The sequence below is a fragment of the Sus scrofa genome, chromosome 8 (genome assembly GCF_054392235.1).
Source record: "Sus scrofa isolate SSC_HxYL_T2T_F1_AM1 chromosome 8, Sscrofa_HxYL_maternal_Yorkshire_Landrace_v2.0, whole genome shotgun sequence".
NCBI classification, from domain to species: Eukaryota; Metazoa; Chordata; class Mammalia; order Artiodactyla; family Suidae; genus Sus; species Sus scrofa.
Genome location: NC_139390.1, coordinates 128,528,780 through 128,546,982, shown reverse-complemented (window position 1 = coordinate 128,546,982; position 18,203 = coordinate 128,528,780). Strand labels below are relative to the sequence as shown.

Below are 18,203 nucleotides of genomic sequence, written 5' to 3'. Positions count from 1 at the left end.
TTAAAACTCTGATTCTACCCCTAGCCTGGGAATCTCCATATGCTGTGGGTGCAGCCTTAAAAAGACAAAAAGAAAACATAACTTCTTACTATGTGTATCCATTCTTCTCCTGAGTTCTTTGATCATCTTTATTATAAGTACCCTGAACTCCTGCTTGGGTAGATTGTCTATCTCCAGTTCACTTACTTCCGAAGTTTTACCTTACTCCCTTGTCTGGACCACGTTCCTTTGTTGCTTCATTTCACCTAAGTTACTGTTTTTATTTTTATGTATCTGGTAGGTTGGTTACATTTTCTGACCTTAAATAAGTGACCTTTTGTAGGATACATCCTATTTCATCACTGCAACACACTCCCTTCTCATCACCCAAGCAATATGCTCCAGGGATTCCCCTCGTGAGGGTTCTTTGTGTCCTTCTTTTGTGGCTGACTGACTATGTGGGCAGTCTGATAGGCTTGGTTGGCCCTCAGTCTGGTTGGTTGCCAGGTTATGCCTTGTGTGGGAGCTTCTAGCTGCTGGATGGTAGGATTGGGTCATGAAGCAACTAGCTGTGGGACCACAGGGGCTCTTGGGCTTATACTGGCTCATTGGTGAGTGAACTAATTGTCCAGAAGACTCTAGGGATATTTTGTGCTCACTGGTGGGTGGAGCCAGGTCCTTGGATTCGTGCCAGCCTACTGAGTACTGGATTTGGATACAGAACTCAGAGTTTGCAAAACTGATGTAAGATCACTTTCTGGAGGGTGGGATTGCTTCCTGACATAGTTTGGTACAGGGTTCATGGTGTTCTGAATCTTGTGTTGGCCTACTAATGTATAGAGCTGGGGCCCAGCTGGTCCCAGGGCAGTATCTGGCCTGCTTTGGGAAAGCTGGGTTCATAGGCTGTGGGATTGTGATTTTCTTGCATCTTGCATCTGCCTCTGTTGGGTGAGTCTGGTCCAGAAGCTAGAGATGGCTCCCTGAAGGGCAAATATTCTGGTACTGGTCCTACTCACTGATGGGTGGAACTGGGTCCTAGGCTCTCTGGCATGCAAAGACAAAAATATAAATTCTCTTATACAATCTTATACAATTCCAATTAGAATTTTTGTTTGTTTTTTGATATAATAAGTATGGATGGATGGAGAATTAAGAAAAAGAAGAGTGGTGAGGAATAACTCCCATTAGCAAATATCTGAAGATGTAGTGGCTGTAAGAAACTATAATCAAAACAATGTGGTATTGACCTGGAAGTAGACAAATAGATCAGGAGAACTAAAGAAAGAATTCAGAAATGTTTCCCAGTGTATGTAAACATTTAATCTAAAACAAATACGATATTTTATATGAGAAAAGGATGGATTCTCTTTTTTTTTTTTCTTTTTCCTTTTCTAGGGCCACTCCCGTGGCATATGGAGGTTCCCAGGCTAGGGGTCTAATCAGAGCTGTAGCTGCTGGCCTATGCCAGAGCCACAGCAATGCATGATCCACACCTGTGACAGGAATATATGATCCATGCTTGCAACCTACACCACAGCTCACAGCAATGTCAGATCCTTAACCCACTGAACAAGGCCAGGGATCAGACAGACCCACAGCCTCATGGTTCCTAGTCGGATTTGTTAACCACTGAGCCACGATGGGAACTCCCAAGAATTAATTCTTTAATAAATTCTGCTGGCACAACTGACTACCCAATATATAAGTAAATAGAATTTACTCCTATGTTGCACATTTATTTATGCACATTTAGAAATATAATTTCCAGATGTTTAAAGATGTAAATGTAAAAAAATGAAACAATAAAATTCATGTGTAAAAATGTAGACAATTGCATGTACGGACAAAGGAGAGCTTCTTAACTCTGGAGACAGAACCTTTAACAGAAAAAATGGTCATTATATAACAGTATCACAATTTAAAACTTTTATATAACATAAGATGCACAAATAAATTCATTAGATAAGCAACAACTTTGGGAGAAATGTTTTCAATAAATAACATAGAAAGAAGCTTAACATATCTACAATATCATAAGTCTTAAAAATGATCAGGAAGAGGAGTTCCCAATGTGGCACAGTGGAAACAAATCTGACTAGTAAACATGAGGCTGCAGGTTCGATCCCTGGCCTCGTTCAGTGAGTTAAGGATCTGGTATTGCTGTGAGCTGTGGTGTAGGTCACAGACACGGCTTGGATTCCACATTGCTGTGGCTGTGGCATAGGCTGGCAGCTATAGCTCCAATTCAACCCCAAGTCTGGGAACCTCCATATGCCGTAGTTACAGCCCTAAAAAAGCAACAACAACAACAAAAAATGATCAGGAAGAGAAAGAAAACCCAGTAGGAAAATGGAAAAAGAATGTAACAAGCAAATTCACAGAGGAACCAATTCAAAAGCCCAGATACATATTGAAGTCCACAATTAGTGAGGAAATGCCTATCAGAGTCACAATGAAATATCACTTATTTGCCCATCACAACGGCAAAGATTTAAAAGATCCATAAAACCTATTTTGGGGGAGGATATGAGAAAATGTTCCTTTATAAGGATGGTGGAAATGTAAATTATCAATTATTTGGAATACTATCTGTGAATACCCCAAAGATATCATGTAAAAAATAAATACTCTCTCATAAAATATATACAGTCATCCCTCGGTATCACAGAAAATTGGTTCCAGGATGCCCACTAATAACACCATCTAAGATGCTGAAGCCCCTCATATAAAATGGCATAGTATTTACATATAACCAATGCACATCCTCCCATATACTTTATAAAACTTTTATTTTATACTGAAGTATACTTGACTTACAGTTTTGTGTTAATTTCAGGTGTACAGCAAAGTGATTCAGTTATACATATACATATATATATATTCTCTTAGAGATTCTTTTCCCATATTGGTTATTGCAGAATGTTGAGTAGACTTCCCTGTGCTGTATACAATGGGTCCTTATTAATTATCTATTTTAGATATAGTAGTGTGTATATGTTAATTCCAAACTCCTAATTTACTCTTCTCCTCACTTTTCCCCTTTGGTAACCATAAGTTTGTTTTTGAAGTCTGTGAGTCTGCTTCTGTTTTGTAAATAAGTTCATTTGTATCTTTTTTTTTAGATACCACATATAAGTGGCATCATATGATATTTATCTTTCTCTGACTTCACTTAGTGTAATAATATCTAGATCTGTCCATGTTGCTGCAAATGGCATTATTTCATTCTTTTTAATGGCTGAATAATAGTCTATTGTATATATGTACCACATGGTCTTTGTCCATTCCTCTATTGATATTGCTTCTACATCTTGGCTATTATAAATAGTGCCACAATGAACATTGGGGTACGTGTATCTTTTCAAATTATGTTGCTTTTTTTTTTCTGGATATATGCCCAGAAGTGGGATTGTTGGATCATAAGGGAGTTCTATTTTCAGATTTTTAAGAAAACTCCATACTTTTCTCCATGATGGTTGTACCAATTTACATTCCCACCAAAAATGTAAGAGGGGTCCCTTTTCTCCTCACAGTCTCTAGCCTTTATTTTTTTGTAGACTTATTAATGATGGAAATTCTGAGTGGTGTGAGGTGATATCTAATTGTAGTTTTGATTTGCATTTCTCTAATAATTAGTGATGTGGAGTCATCTTTCATGTGCCTACTGGCCATCTGTATGTCTTCTTGGAGAAATATCTGTTTAGGTCTTCTACCCATTTTTTGATTGGAGTTGTTTGTTTTTCTGCTGTTGAGCTACATGGGCTGTTTGTATATTTTGGAGATTAATCCTTTGTCAGTAGCTTCATTTGCAAATATTTTCTCCCATTCTGTGGGTTGTCTTTTCATTTTATTGATAGGTTCCTTTACTATGCAAAAGACTTTAATTTTAATTAAGCCCCATTTGTTTATTTTTGTTTTTTATTTTCATTACTGAAATAAAAGGAGATGAATCTGAGAAGATATTGCTGTGATTCATGTCAGAGAGTGTTCAGCCTATGTTTTCCTCTAAGAGTTTTGTACTATCTGGTCTTATATTTAGGTCTTTAATCCACTTGGAATTTATTTTTGTGTGTAATGTTAGAGAGTATTCTAATTTCATTCTTTTACATGTAGTTTTCCCAGCATCACTTATTGAAGAAACTTTCTTTTCTCCATTGTATGTTCTTGCCTCCTTTGTTGTAGATCAGTTGACCATAGCTGTGTAGGTTCATTTCTAGGTTTTATATCATCTTACAGTGATTAATTTCTGTTTTTGTGCCAGTACCATATTGTTTTGATTGCTGTAGCTTTGTAGTTTAGTCTGATGTCAGGGTGCCTGATTTGTCCAGCTCCATTTTTCTTCCTCTGGATTGTTTTCACTCTTCCTGTATACTGTATTTTTATTTTTTTAAGTTTATATGATTTTTATTTTTCCGTTATAGTTGATTTACAATGTTCTGTCAATTTCTACTGTACAGCAAAGTGACCCAGCCGTACATATATATATTCTTTTTCTCACATTATGCTCTATCATGTCCATCACAAGGGACAACATAAATGTCCATCCACAGATGAATGGATTTAGAAGATATTATATATATACACAATGAAATACTACTCAGCCATAAAAAAGAACAAAATAATGCCATTTGCAGCAATGTGGATGGAACTAGAGACTCTCTTACTAAGTGAAGTTAAGTCAGAAATAGAAAGACAAATACCATATGATATTACTCATATCTGAAATCTAATGTATGGCACAAATGAACCTTTCCACAGAAAAGAAACTCATGGACTTGGAGGACAGACTCGTGGTTGCCAGGGGGAGGGGGAGGGAGTGGGATGGACTGGGAGTTTGGGGTTAAGAGATGAAAACTGTTGCATTTGGAGGGGATAAGCAGTGAGATCCTGCTGTTTATCACAGGGAATTATATCCTCCTGTATACTTTAAATCATCTCTAGATTACTTATAATACCTGATACACAGTAATTGCTATGTAAACAGTTATATATGCCATGTAAAACCTATGTAAATATAAATAGTTGCGAGTGAACAGCAAATTCAAATTTTGCTTTTTTGGTAATTTCTGGAATTTTTTTCAAATATTTTTGGTCTGAGGTTAGTTGAATTCAAGGATGCAAAACCCACAGATACGAGGAGCTGACTATACATGCGTGTTTACTTATATCCATATATTTAAACAGAAATTTATTTCTGCATTGTGCAAAATGTCAAAAAAATACCTATTAATAAGTACCTAGGAGTTCCCGTCGTGGCGCAGTGGTTAACGAATCCGACTAGGAACCATGAGGTTGCGGGTTTGGTCCCTGCCCTTGCTCAGTGGGTTAATGATCCAGCGTTGCCGTGAGCTGTGGTGTAGGTTGCAGACGCGGCTCGGATCCCATGTTGCTGTGGCTCTGGCGTAGGTCGGTGGCTACAGCTCCAATTCGACCCCTAGCCTGGGAACCTCCATATGCCGTGGGATCGGCCCCGAAGAAATAGCAAAAAGACAAATAAAAAAAAAAAATAAGTACCTATTAGTAAGGGGAATGACTGAATAAATCATATCACTATGGAAGACTATGAAGACATAAAGACTTATTAAAGTCATTTCATTTACTTGGCATGATTTCCATGAGGTATTGCTGAAAAGGGCAAAATTCAGAAAACATGTATATCATTTTCCTAAAACCAAGGAATTACCAAAAATTCTATTAATGTTAAGTGTATATATGTATCTATACTTTTATATATATGATTGTATAAACGTGGAGAAAATATGGAAGGAAACATGCTACATCATTAATATAAACTACCTAAAACGTGGTGAAGAGGGGAAGAGTGAGGAGGAAATAAAGAATGAATTTATTAATTGTTTATAACATGGGAAAGTTGCTTCAGGATTATTTAATAAAATTTAGTGTGTAAAACCTTAAAAGAGACAAAATATGAAAAGAAAGCAAGCAGAGCTGTAAAATGTCTGTATCGTTTTAATGCCACAAATGAAGTAAAGCAAAATCATGGTGAGAGATAAATCAGGTAGAGTTTGCAGTAAAGATGACACCATGCACACATCATCCAACATTTGGATTCCTTTGGAAAATACGCCTAACTCCACCTGATTTAAAAGACACCATGATGAGAAAAACCCAGTGCCAAATGAGGGAAGCAGTAATTAGGCGCAGAACCACGTGTGGTCTCGTGAGGTCAGTTATGGAGGAAGATACGGAGATGTGTTTGGGAGAGGTTTTACCACAAAATGTAGAGTCAGGAAGGGACTGTGTTATATAAAAATGGGTGAAATAAAGTTTGCACTTAGGGTTTTTTTTTGGAAAGGGACAGATAAAACGTTTCTATTATTAACTTTGACCGAAATCAGTGTGCATAGTAAATCATCTGCCTGGAAGCAGTAGCAACTGCTGGGTCTTCTGATGCCCTATATAAACTGGTTTTGAGAGCAAGGCAAATGCAGCAGCCTGATGCTTAGATTGCTCTCTCCCTTGTTATCCTGGGTTGCTCTGGGTTGGGTCATCCTAGAGCATAGTTCCAGGTAATAGTTTTAATGGTAATATGCTTTTAATGGTGTAAAAAATAAGGCAAACCATGCCAAACGCAGTATTTTTGTTTTTAAAAGTGTTAATGAAATGCTAAGGCATTTTACTTTTCCTTTTTAGAAAGTAAAATAAAGACTAAATGAAAAGTCTCTTTAAAAGATGGTCTATGCTTTTAAAATATTGGAGATCAGTAAATTTCACACCTTTCATCATTTGAATTCAGTATTTTAAAAATGGATAGTATTGTACTGAGATCCAAATCTCATGTGGCTCAACTTATAAATTGTTGATAAAAAATTTAAGAACATTTTTACATGGCATTTTAATAAAAAACCTGTTGTCTCACATAATGGTCCCAAAGGAGCTTATTAAAGTTTTAGAAGGTTCTCAACCATTAGAATTCTGTCTCAGCATTGTACAGTATTTTACTAAATATATGTAGCTGTATTCTTCTGTTATATATCCAACTGTGCTAAATTCTCATTGATTATGTTTTTTTACTACAATCTAAGTAGTTTAAAAATAATTACCTTGACTATTATTCACCCTTAAAAAGGAAAGAAATCCTGCCTCATGCTACAACTTGGATGAACCTTGAAGATATTAGCCTAAGGAAAATAAGCCAGTCACAAAAAGACAAATTCTGTATAATAACCACTTATATGCAGTATCCAAAATAGTCAAATTCACAGAAATAGAAAAAAGAATGGTGGTTGCCAGGGGTTAGGGAAGGGGGAGATGAGGAATTGTTTAATGAGTATAGAGTTTCAGTTTGGCAAGATGAAAAAGTTCTGGAGATCCATAGCACAATAGCATGAATATACCTAACACTACTGAACTGCCCACTTTAAAATGGTTAAGATGATAAATTTCATTATGTGATTTTTTTATCACAATTAAAAATTAAAAAATAAAGTAACTACCTTAAGTTACATAAGTGCTTGTGAAATCTCAAATGTCTTTGATGAGATATACTTTCTTTTCATGGTTATGACATAAAGGGTATGTTGACAACATGTCTTTACCTGGGTAAAGGAAACTGCTACTGAAGCCCAGTATAGAAGGTAACAAGGATTTATTAATTGCCTCCTGTGAACAAAACATTGGGAAGTATACACACATTTTTATCTGTATATAGGTATAGATGTCTATAGATATGGTTGTTGACACAAATCCTAGGAACATAATAGCAATTCAAGACAGAAACTTGTCAAGAAAATTATAGAAGTCATAAGATTGTTCATGATTAAGAGGTCACTAGATAAAAGAATCTTTAGCTTAATTGAACAGACATAATAACTAACACAAATGATATCCATATGTCTCATATATAGATAGGTAAAGAAATTTTTCTTAACATATTTGTGGTTGAAAGGAATTGGTATTCATTGTATCATTAATTCTGCACAACTGTCTTATAAGGTACTTAAATTTGCTTTTCTTCGCATCCACCCCCACCTTTCATTACCATGTGAAAATTAAGTCTCCAAAAGTAATCAGATAATTCCAAATTCATACAAACCCAGCCTGGATAAGTGGGACTCCAAAGCTTTCTTTTGGCTTATTTCAACTCCCAGAACCCCCACAACATAATCTTTCATTTTCTCTTCCTTCTCTCTCCCATTTCCTTCTCTTTATTTAATACAACTGTGACCCATCTTTCCTCTTACCAAAACATATGTATGCGTGCACATGCACACGCGCACACACACACACACACACACACACACACACTCACACACCTGCTTCCCCCAGTTCTGAGGATGGGGCTGTATAGCACGGGAAAGGCAAAGAAGGAGAGAAGGATATTCAAGCCCCGATCTTTGAGGTCTTTCCTCTCTTTCACCACCAGCCACCAACAATCTCATCATCTAGTGGTCTTTAGCCTCCCCACTAATACACATGCTACAGAGGATGTTACGCTACATGTAGTAAACAAATCTTAGGAAATGCTTGAAATGACCACATCAATTTTTAGGCATTGGCTAGAATTTTTTTCCTAAGCCTGGAACACATTCTTCCGGTAACATGTGTCCTAAATTCATTTTCATTTTTGTATTCATATTTCTTGTTGGTAAGATTTAGGGTTAGAAAAATAAATTTCTAGGTTCATTTTTAATCTGTAATGTTTAAGATTCTGGGATCTGAAAAATAAATTTTAAAACATACTTTTTTCAGTAAAGGGCACTAGATGGCACAATTTCACCAATTTATGCTAATAAAGTCATTTGTCTTACTAATTCACAAATAAGATCATTTAATTTTATTAAGTAGTTACACTTAAATAATTTAACAAGATGCCACAGGCATGGACAAAAAAACAAAAACAAAAACAAAAACTCTATATAATAATAAAAAGAAAACTTCTTGAGAATATAACATCTCTAATATACCATGTTTTATGTACTTGTTTATGAACAAAGTAACCAGAATTTCTGTGTTGGATGAATAATTTAACCCAAAGGAAACAGAAGTCTCTGTATAGCGAAAGACAGCAAAAAATTGTAGATATCAAACATTTATTTCTATTGAATGCACATTTTTATAGTATTACTGATATATAACAAAACTCCTTAATACAATAAAGTGATTCCATCAGCCATGAATGCTGCAATCAGGTACTAGTTATAATAAGAGTTCAAAAGTCTGAATTTTCTTATATTAGTGTTAGCCTTAAGCTACTTATACCCAATCAGGACCTTAGTTCCCTCATGCTTAGAAATGAAAAAATTTGATTTAGGAACAATAGAAAATGATTAAAGTCCACTGGATTTAGCATCCAGTTGACCTTTTACTTGTTGAAAGTACCAAATTTACAACAAAAAAATCTCAGACCTATCCAGTGTTTTCATAGTCACTTCATTTCCTGGAACTATTTATCATTCAAAAAGTTTATCAGCTCTTGAGCTATATCCTGATATACAAGAACTGTATCAACCAAACAAGCAGAATATACACCTCATCCGGACCATCTCCCAACCCTGGCTCAGACTCTTGGAGAAGTCTTGCCTCGTTCTCTACAAAGTGAATACTCCTGCCAGATGGTGCAGTCCACTGTGGTAGATCTTTATCTAGGATACTCTAATACAGAAATATCCCTACTTAGATACTCTTGCATAAAGAAAAGTTCTCTTTTTAGATCAAAGTCATCATCTGTGCAAAGAGAACAGCTTCTGGAGAGTTTTATATGAAGAGGTGAGCAAGGAAAATGACATCTATGTGATTAACTAGACTGTCCCAAGCTACTCAAGATATTAACACAGTGACATTCTATACAGCCAGATTGCCCTTATATCCCAACAAACTAGACAGAGCTAGTTGGTGGATGGGCTAAATGAGTGAGAGAACAAGAAGTTGGACAGTTCCTAGAAAGGAACTCTTAAAGCAATTCTGAGGTCCTTGAAAGTTAATGAGGCCATAAATAGCTTACCGATGATAATTTATGCTAAGTGGATAATGACATCTTATAGAAAATTGTTCCCAGACACCTAAAGTGACTTACCCAAAACAGCTGAACCAACATCAGCTCTGCATCTACCACATTCTACTACAAGTTTCTTATAAAGAGCTGTAAGAAACTTCAAAGTTGTAACCATAAGACTGCTGCCATCCACGAGTTTAACAAGTTAATCAGCTGTCTCATTTTTAAGGCAGTTTACCATGATAGGATAGGAAAACAAGACTCTCTTCTGTTGCTCTCAAATGCTAGGCTTCATTTCAGAGAGTCTTTTTTTTCCCCCTCTCCTAAAATAATGTTTAACTGATATGCTAACCAGCATGTACTATGTATGCTTTACGATCAATAAGGAGGAAAATAGAATACGAAAATAGTAGTATTCTTTGTAAGAAAAAAAAAAATGTATATTGTAGACCCAATGTACGAGCCTGTTTGGTACCTCTCAAGAGAAGTATTATGTGAGTACATAATGTACATTGTGACTTATCCTTCAGCATATCTACTCCATCCCCAGAAAACTATCTGAGAAAATTATTGTCGTTCATTCCCTTGAGAACCATTGGCGCAGAAAAGAGCATGTGAGCCAACTGTGGCCACTGTAGGCATATTTATAAAATGACCCCCCCAAAGATGTCCTGCCCTAATTCCTAAAACATCTGAATATAATGAGATGTCACTGTCATGATTATGTTCTGTTATTTGGCACAGTTGGTCTTAAGATAGGGAAATTATCTGTGTGAGCCTAATCTAATTACACAAGCCCTTAAGAGACAGAGAGGTTTCTTCAGCTAACAGCAGAAAGGAAGTCAGAGAGATTCAAAGTACAAGGATTCAAGGGAACCACTTGATGAGGAATGTGGGCAGCCCCAAGGACCTGAAATCAACCCCCAGCTGATAGCCAACAAGAAAACAGGCACCAGTCTTACAGCCATGGGGAACTAGATTTTGTGAACAACCTGAATGAACTGGGAAGTGGATTCTTCCTCAAACCCTCCAGCTAGAAACCCAGTCCTACCTGCACCTTGATTTTAGCCTGTGGTGTCCTAGACACAGAATCCTCTTGAGCCTGCCCAGCTCTGTCCTACAGAACTGTGAGATATAAACTTGTTGTAGTAGGCTACTAAATTTGCAATGATTTGTTACAACAGCAATAGAAAACTAATGCAGTGGACAAAGAGTTGTAAAGTTATTGTCTGCTAATCTTTCTGAGAAAATTTTACTTCTCTCAATGAGTCACTGGACAAAATGATATCTTCTTTCTTTGAATGTTGCTATGTCTGGACCTGATGGCTAGAGGTGACACGTGAGTGTAAAGGATTATGGTGATGGAATTCTTAAAACTAAATCACTCTTCCAATCACAGAATAAACCTACGTATTATCTATAATAATGTGTAGGACATAAGCATATTTAAAAAATGGAGCAAACCCAGGCCCTCTTGTGACTGAAAGAACTAGCTCAGGAGCCCATTCTACCTCTGGAATAACTGATATGTGAGATGACAAATATATTTATTGTTTAAACTAGTTTGAGTCAAGCTTTCTTTTACAGACGGAATGTTTTAACTGACAGATTTATTGATATAAAACTAGTAGAGTTACATCCAGAAACAGCGTTAGGTAAAAGAACACTAGACACTGCAATGAGAGAGGAGATAACATATATCTAACTGCAGTTACATAATTATTTAATTTCTCTTATTTTTGTGTTTTGTTTTGTTTTGGTTTTTGGTTTTTGCCTTTTCTAGGGCCCCACCCAAGGCATATGGAGGTTCCCAGGCTAGGGGTCCAATCGGAGCTCCAGCTGCCGACCTACACCAGAGCCAAAGCAATGCAGGATCTGAGCTGCATCTTTGACCTACACCACAACTCACGGCAACACCAGATCCTTAACCCACTGAGCAAGGCCAGGGATCAAACCTGCAACCTCATGGTTCCTAGTCGGATTCGTTAACCACTGAGCCACAAGAGCAACTCCTCTTATTTGTTTTTTATCTTTAATTTATTTTTTATTTTTTGGCTGTGCCCAGGCCATGCAGAAGTGCCCAGGCCAGGGATGGAACCTGCACCACAGCAGTGACAATGCCAGATCCTTAACCCACAGAGCCGCCAGGGAACTTCTTAATTTAAGGAGTATTTCATTTTCTCCCTTTTTTAATCCACAAACCTGGTGAAATGGAAAATTTTCAGAAGGTTGTATGGAAGATGCCTCTGTGATGACATTAAAAATTTCTACCTGATACCAGTACATATGATTGAGGAATCATGTTTCAACAAAAGTGATGCTTTATTTTCATGTATGAAATCCCAAATCATGACAACTAATACTCAGGAATTTATAACTAGTTATTTATATAAGTTTAAATATACAAACATTCAGGGTTGAGATAGATATTTGAAAGTCAACATGTAAGCATTAAAACCATGTTAATTATCACCCAACATGAGAGGGAAAGGAGAAGACAAGTGCCTAAGGACAGAAAAAACCCTTAGAAAACAACCAAGATTAGAGACCTGTGGGCCAAAGAGAAGGAGCCTGTGAAGGAAAGTAATAAAATTGATTGGGGATATGATGTTAGACTCAGAATAAATAATGATGGCAGAGCCAAGAGCATAAAGGATAGAATTTTGAGAAGTGCTTGCCCAGCAATCAGAAGTAGAGAAGAGATTCATTAAGATCAACATTGAAAAGGGTTCACTGAATTTGGCAGTTATAACGCATTATTTTATTTCAGTAAAGATCATTTCAGTCATGGGGCAAAGAAGGAGGGGCTAAGTAGAAGCCAGATTGTTGTGGGTTGAGCAGTGGGGGGGACACTTCATCTTCTGAGACAGGAGCGGAGTAAATAAGGACGAATGCAGATGGTGATCACAATGGAAATATGCAAATTTGGGCACATGGAAATAATACAACAGCGGGGTACCTAAGCTCAAGTGAGATAATTATGGGGAGGAACAATGCTTAAGAGATTCCTAAAACATTATCTCACACAATCAGAATTGTTGTTGATGTCTAGGATATGGCACCAACCTCAAATACAGCTATAAATAAAATATGAATTTACTTCTACAGTTGTCCATACAGAGTGCTATAGTGGGTGGTTGCCCAAAAATTTGGTTATTAGGTAAATAAGATTGCCCTCAAAGTGTTAAAGTATGTACTTACATATAATCGATTTATAGGCAAACTCACCTGAAAGACAGAAATTCCTGCCAAGTTGAGTCTGCATGATTTGATGTACTTTATAGAATATATTAACATAGCTAATGAAAGAATATTTTCACTAAAAAGGGAAGGGGGTATTGATTGGCTATGGAAGTAGAGTAACCAGGAATCACCCAGGCAAACCCACCCTAATTCAGGGATGAGTATGTTTGTCCTGCTGGCAGGGCTATTCCTGATGGGAAAACCAATAGAGAAAATATATGCATAGAAATTATTATAATTCAAACTATAGATAGAGTATCATGAGAATTAAGTAGAAAAGGAGATAAATTCTAATTGATCAATGATGTATGAGCTTTGAGGCAGAGAGGGAAAAAAAATAAAAGTTGTCAGGTATATGGAAGGATTTGCTGCTATTCTATAAGTTCTTCATTTCTGTTTTGTTTTCCCAACAGTCTTTCTTGTCAGAGACTTAAAATAGGCTTGTCATGAAAAAGAAACTCAACATCACTTGCTGTAGAGCTAGTTTACAACTAAAGACCAACAAGTTCACCAGCATTTAGGCTGAACATGGTCTTTCTCATGATCTCAGGAATTCCTGTCGTCTTGCTCCTTCTCATGAAATAGTAGCAAACCTCTTACTTCTTTCATAGCAGGTTTACAAGTAAGAACAGCTGATATTGTTCTTCCTACCTAAGGGTGACATCTTGAGAAAATGGAAAGAAGTAGCAAGTGAAATTTGGTCAAGATTATGCTACCTGTGAGAATCATAGGTCCAGGACCAAGGTAGAGAAGGGCCTCATCCATGGTCTGTGCTCAGAGAGAAAAAGAAGGGAGAAAGATCCCTTCCTCCATCCACCTCAGTGTTACCAGCTGGACCCTGCAAATTAGACTGGCCCAGGACAGATAAACAAGAAAATAACAAACGGGGTATTAACATACACATGGGAGCCCTCAGTAGTAAGTAACCCAAATGGGTGTTAGAACTTCAAAGACCAATGAAAGAAAAGGGGTTTGGGGGCTTTGGGCAGGGGGAACAAATTATGTAAAAGTGACCTAGGAAAGTATGGTAAACAGGGTTGTGCAGTTAGGGTTTGTTACGTGGGTTTAAGTTGGTGTTTTCTTCACTGATAAGAGTTGTTAGGAGTCCTCCTTTTCCTGGTAAGAAAGAGGGAGACCTTTCTACAAATGAAAATGTCCTTTATAAATGTAACTTCTTTTACAAACAGAAAACTCGTGTCCTGTTTTTTAGGGCTTTTCCTGTACCTGCTGCTTCTAAATGGCCTTTAGTTCAAAAGAATCCATAGTGCCAAAGAGCATATTTTGGGGTGGTATATCTGAGACCCCTCCATATCTACAAGGGCTTAGAAATTCTACTAGTTTTTGCAGTGGTGGGAACCAAAATTCATGTCATGTTGCCAGAATGTAGTTTTTTGAGTGGTGTTGGATGGTCTTTACTCTTTCCCTCCACGAGATGAGCAGCAAAAAGAGCATTTGCCTACAGGGCTTCTTCAGGTTGGGCCCTGTGTGTTAGACAGGGAATGGTCCTCAAAAACAACAAAGAATTTACACAAACAAGAGGACTTTGGGACATTTTAGGGGTAATTACTCAAATTTTTTATTTTTATTGTGGTAAAATACATACAATGTGTACCATCTTAACCATTTTAAGTGTAAAGTTCAGTGGTTTAAATGTATTCATAGTGCTATCAGCCATCACCACTATCCATCTCCATATTCTTTTCATCGTGTAGAACTGAAACTCTATACCCATTAAATAATAATTCCTCACTTGCCCCTCCCATTCCAGCCCTTAGTAACCACCATTCTACTTTATGTCTCTGTGATTTTGAGTACTCTAAATGTGATAGAATTTTAAGCGTTGTCTTTTAGTGACTGGTTTATTTTCCTTAGGATAATATCTTCAAGGTTTATCCATGTTGTAGCATATACCAAAATTCTCTTCCTTTTTAAGGATGAATAATGCTTTATTGTATGTGTAGACTGCATTTTGTGTACCCATTTATCAGTTGGTGGATATATGGGTTGCTCCGTGTTTTAGCTATTGTGAATACTGCTGCTCTGAACACGAGTATACACACATCTCTTTAAGATCCTGATTTCAATTCTTTTAGGTGTAGACCTAGAAGTGGAATTGCTGGGTTCCATATTAATTCTGTTTTTCATTTTTTGAGGAACTGTCATACTGCTTTCATTGTGGCTGTGGGATTTTATGCTCCCACCGATAGTGCTCAAAGGTTCTAATGTCTCCACATCCTATTAGCTGTCATAGTGGGTGTGAGATGAGCTCTCATTTTACTTTTGATTTGCATTTCACTAGTGATTTGTGATGTTGAGCATCTTTTCATATGCTTATTGGCCATTCCTGTATCTTCCTTGGAGAAATGTCTGTTCAGATCCTTTGTTCATACTTTCATTGCATTGCTTGTTTTTTTATTGTTGAGTTGTTGAGTTTTAGGAGTCCTCTCTATGCTCTGGATATTAATCCCTTATCAGATATATGATTTCCAAATATTTTCTCTCATTCTGTGGATTGCCCTTCTTACTCTGTTGATATTCTCTTTTCATGCACACAATTTTTTAATTTTCATGAAGTTTAATTTGTCTGGGTTTTTTTTGTTTTATTTTGTCTTACGTACCTTTGGTGTCATATTTAAGAAATCATTGCCAAATCCCATATTGTGAAGGTTTTGCTCTGTTTTCTTCTGTTTTTTTTTTCTGTTTTTTCAGTTTTAGGTCTTACATTTGAATCTTCAGCCCATGTTCGTTTAACTTTCATATATAATGTTAGGTAAAGATTCAGCTTCATTGTTTTGTATGTGGATATCCAGTTTTATCAGCACAATTTGTCGGAAAGATTATCCTTCCGCATTGAGTGGCCTTAGCATCCTGGACAAAAATCACTTGATTTACAGCACAGTATAGCATATCAACTCTACTTTAATTAAAAAAAAAAAAGTTGATCATACATGAGAGAAGGTATTTCTGGGTTCTATTCTTTTTTTTTTTTTTTTTTTTTTTTTTTTTTTTTTTTTGTCTTTTGTCTTTTGTTGTTGCTATTTCTTGGGCCGCTCCCGCGGCATATGGAGGTTCCCAGGCTAGGGGTCTAATCGGAGCTGTAGCCCCCGGCCTACGCCAGAGCCACAGCAACGCAGGATCCCAGCCGTGTCTGCAACCTACACCACAGCTCACGGCAACGCCGTATCGTTAACCCACTGAGCAAGGGCAGGGACCGAAACCGCAACCTCATGGTTCCTAGTCGGATTCGTTAACCACTGCGCCACGACGGGAACTCCTGGGTTCTATTCTGTTCCACTGATCAACATGTCTATCTTTCTGCCACAGTGGGTTTTTTTGTTTTTTGTTTGTTTGTTTGTTTGTTTTGCTTTTTAGGGCTGCCCTTGCGGCATAGGGAGATTCCCTGGCTAGGGGTCCAGTGGGAACTACAGCTGCCGGACTACACCACAAACGCAGCAACGTAAGATCCAAGCCACATCTGCGATCCATACCACAGCTCATGGCAATGCCAGATCCTTAACCTGAGCAAGGCCAGGGATCAAACCCGCAATCTCTTGGTTCCCAGTCAGATTCCTTTCCACTGTGCCATGATGAGAACTGCAGTACCCCAGTGTTTTGATTACTCTTGCTTTATAGTAAGTTTCGAAATCCAGAAATGTGCGTTCTCCAGCTTTGCTCTCCTTTTTCAAAATTCCTTTGGCTATTTAGGATCCCTTGAGAGTCTCTATGAATTTTAGCATAGATTTTCTATTGCTGCAAAAAACACTGATGGGATTTAGATAGGGATACATTGAATCTGTAGATTGCTTTTGGTAGTATTGACATCTTGACAGTAAAAGTCTTCCAATCCATGAACATACAATGTGTTTCCATTTATTTATGTCTTGTTTAATGTCTGTCGCTGTTTTGTAGTTTTCATTGTACCAATCTTTCACCTTCTTGGTTAATTCCTGAGTATTTTTTTCATGCTATTGTAAATGGAGTTTTTTTCATAGTTTTCTTTTCAGATTATTAACTGTTAGTGTATAGAAATGCGACTTATTTTTGCGTGTTAAAATTGCATCCTGCTACCTTGCCCAATTAATTTATTAGTTCTAACATGGTTTTTTGTGTGAGGAAACTATTGAGTTTCATATATGTAAGATTAGGGTCATCTGAGAACAGAAACAGTTTTACTTCTTCCTTTTCTATGTGGATGCCTTTTGTTTCTTTTTCCTTAACTAAATGCTCTGGCTAGAACCTTAAATACAGTTACTCATAGCTTTAAAGAATTTTTGTAACTTCATAAATTCTCTTTTGCTATTTTCAACAAAAATTAATCAGAAGGAAATGGAATTTTTGTTGTTGTTGTTGTTGTTGTCTTTTAAGGGCCACGCCCATGGCATGTGGAAGTTCCCAGGCTAGGGGTCAAAGCAGAGCTGTAGCCACTGGCCTATACCACAGCCACAGCAACACCGAATCTGAGCCACACCTGCAACCTACACATCTCCCTGCAATGCCAGACCTTAACCCATCGAGCAGGGCCAGGGACTGAACCCACCCATGTCCTCAAAGATATTAGTTGGGTTCATTACTGCTAAGCCACAGTGGGAGCTCCAGAAAATGGAAATTTTTATTCAAGCTAAATTTGAGAATTATAACCCTGGAAGAGCATCTTAGAAAATTCTGAGAAGTGTTTCACTCTTATAAGTCACAGTTATATAAGTTTTATAAGTGTTTTGAGACAGAGGGCTGTATGTTAAATGATGTATTGTGTACTGTCAGTTTACACAATCCAGATCTAAGCTCATCATGTCCCCTTACAAGATAAAGAAGGAATATTATCTTTTAAGGAATTTTCTTGTTAATGCCAGAAGAATGGTGCTCTTTTTGGTTGGCAAACATTTTTGCTGGTGGAGGAGTTTGGGTCCATTTATAATGCAGATGTATTTAAAATGCACAGTAGCTGTGAGAGAGGAGGCCAATGGGCAGAGAAAAATGTTTATGTTTCAGTTTTTCTTATCTTGCCATAAAGTATAAATTTTAGTTT

At 37.1% G+C, this 18,203-nt stretch overlaps 1 long non-coding RNA gene across 4 annotated transcripts in view; it reads left to right on the top strand.

The window, feature by feature from the left end:
- LOC102160109 (uncharacterized) overlaps positions 1-18,203 on the top strand; it is a 48,196-nt gene that overhangs the window by 13,824 nt on the left and 16,169 nt on the right. The gene's annotated exons all lie outside the window — the stretch shown is intronic.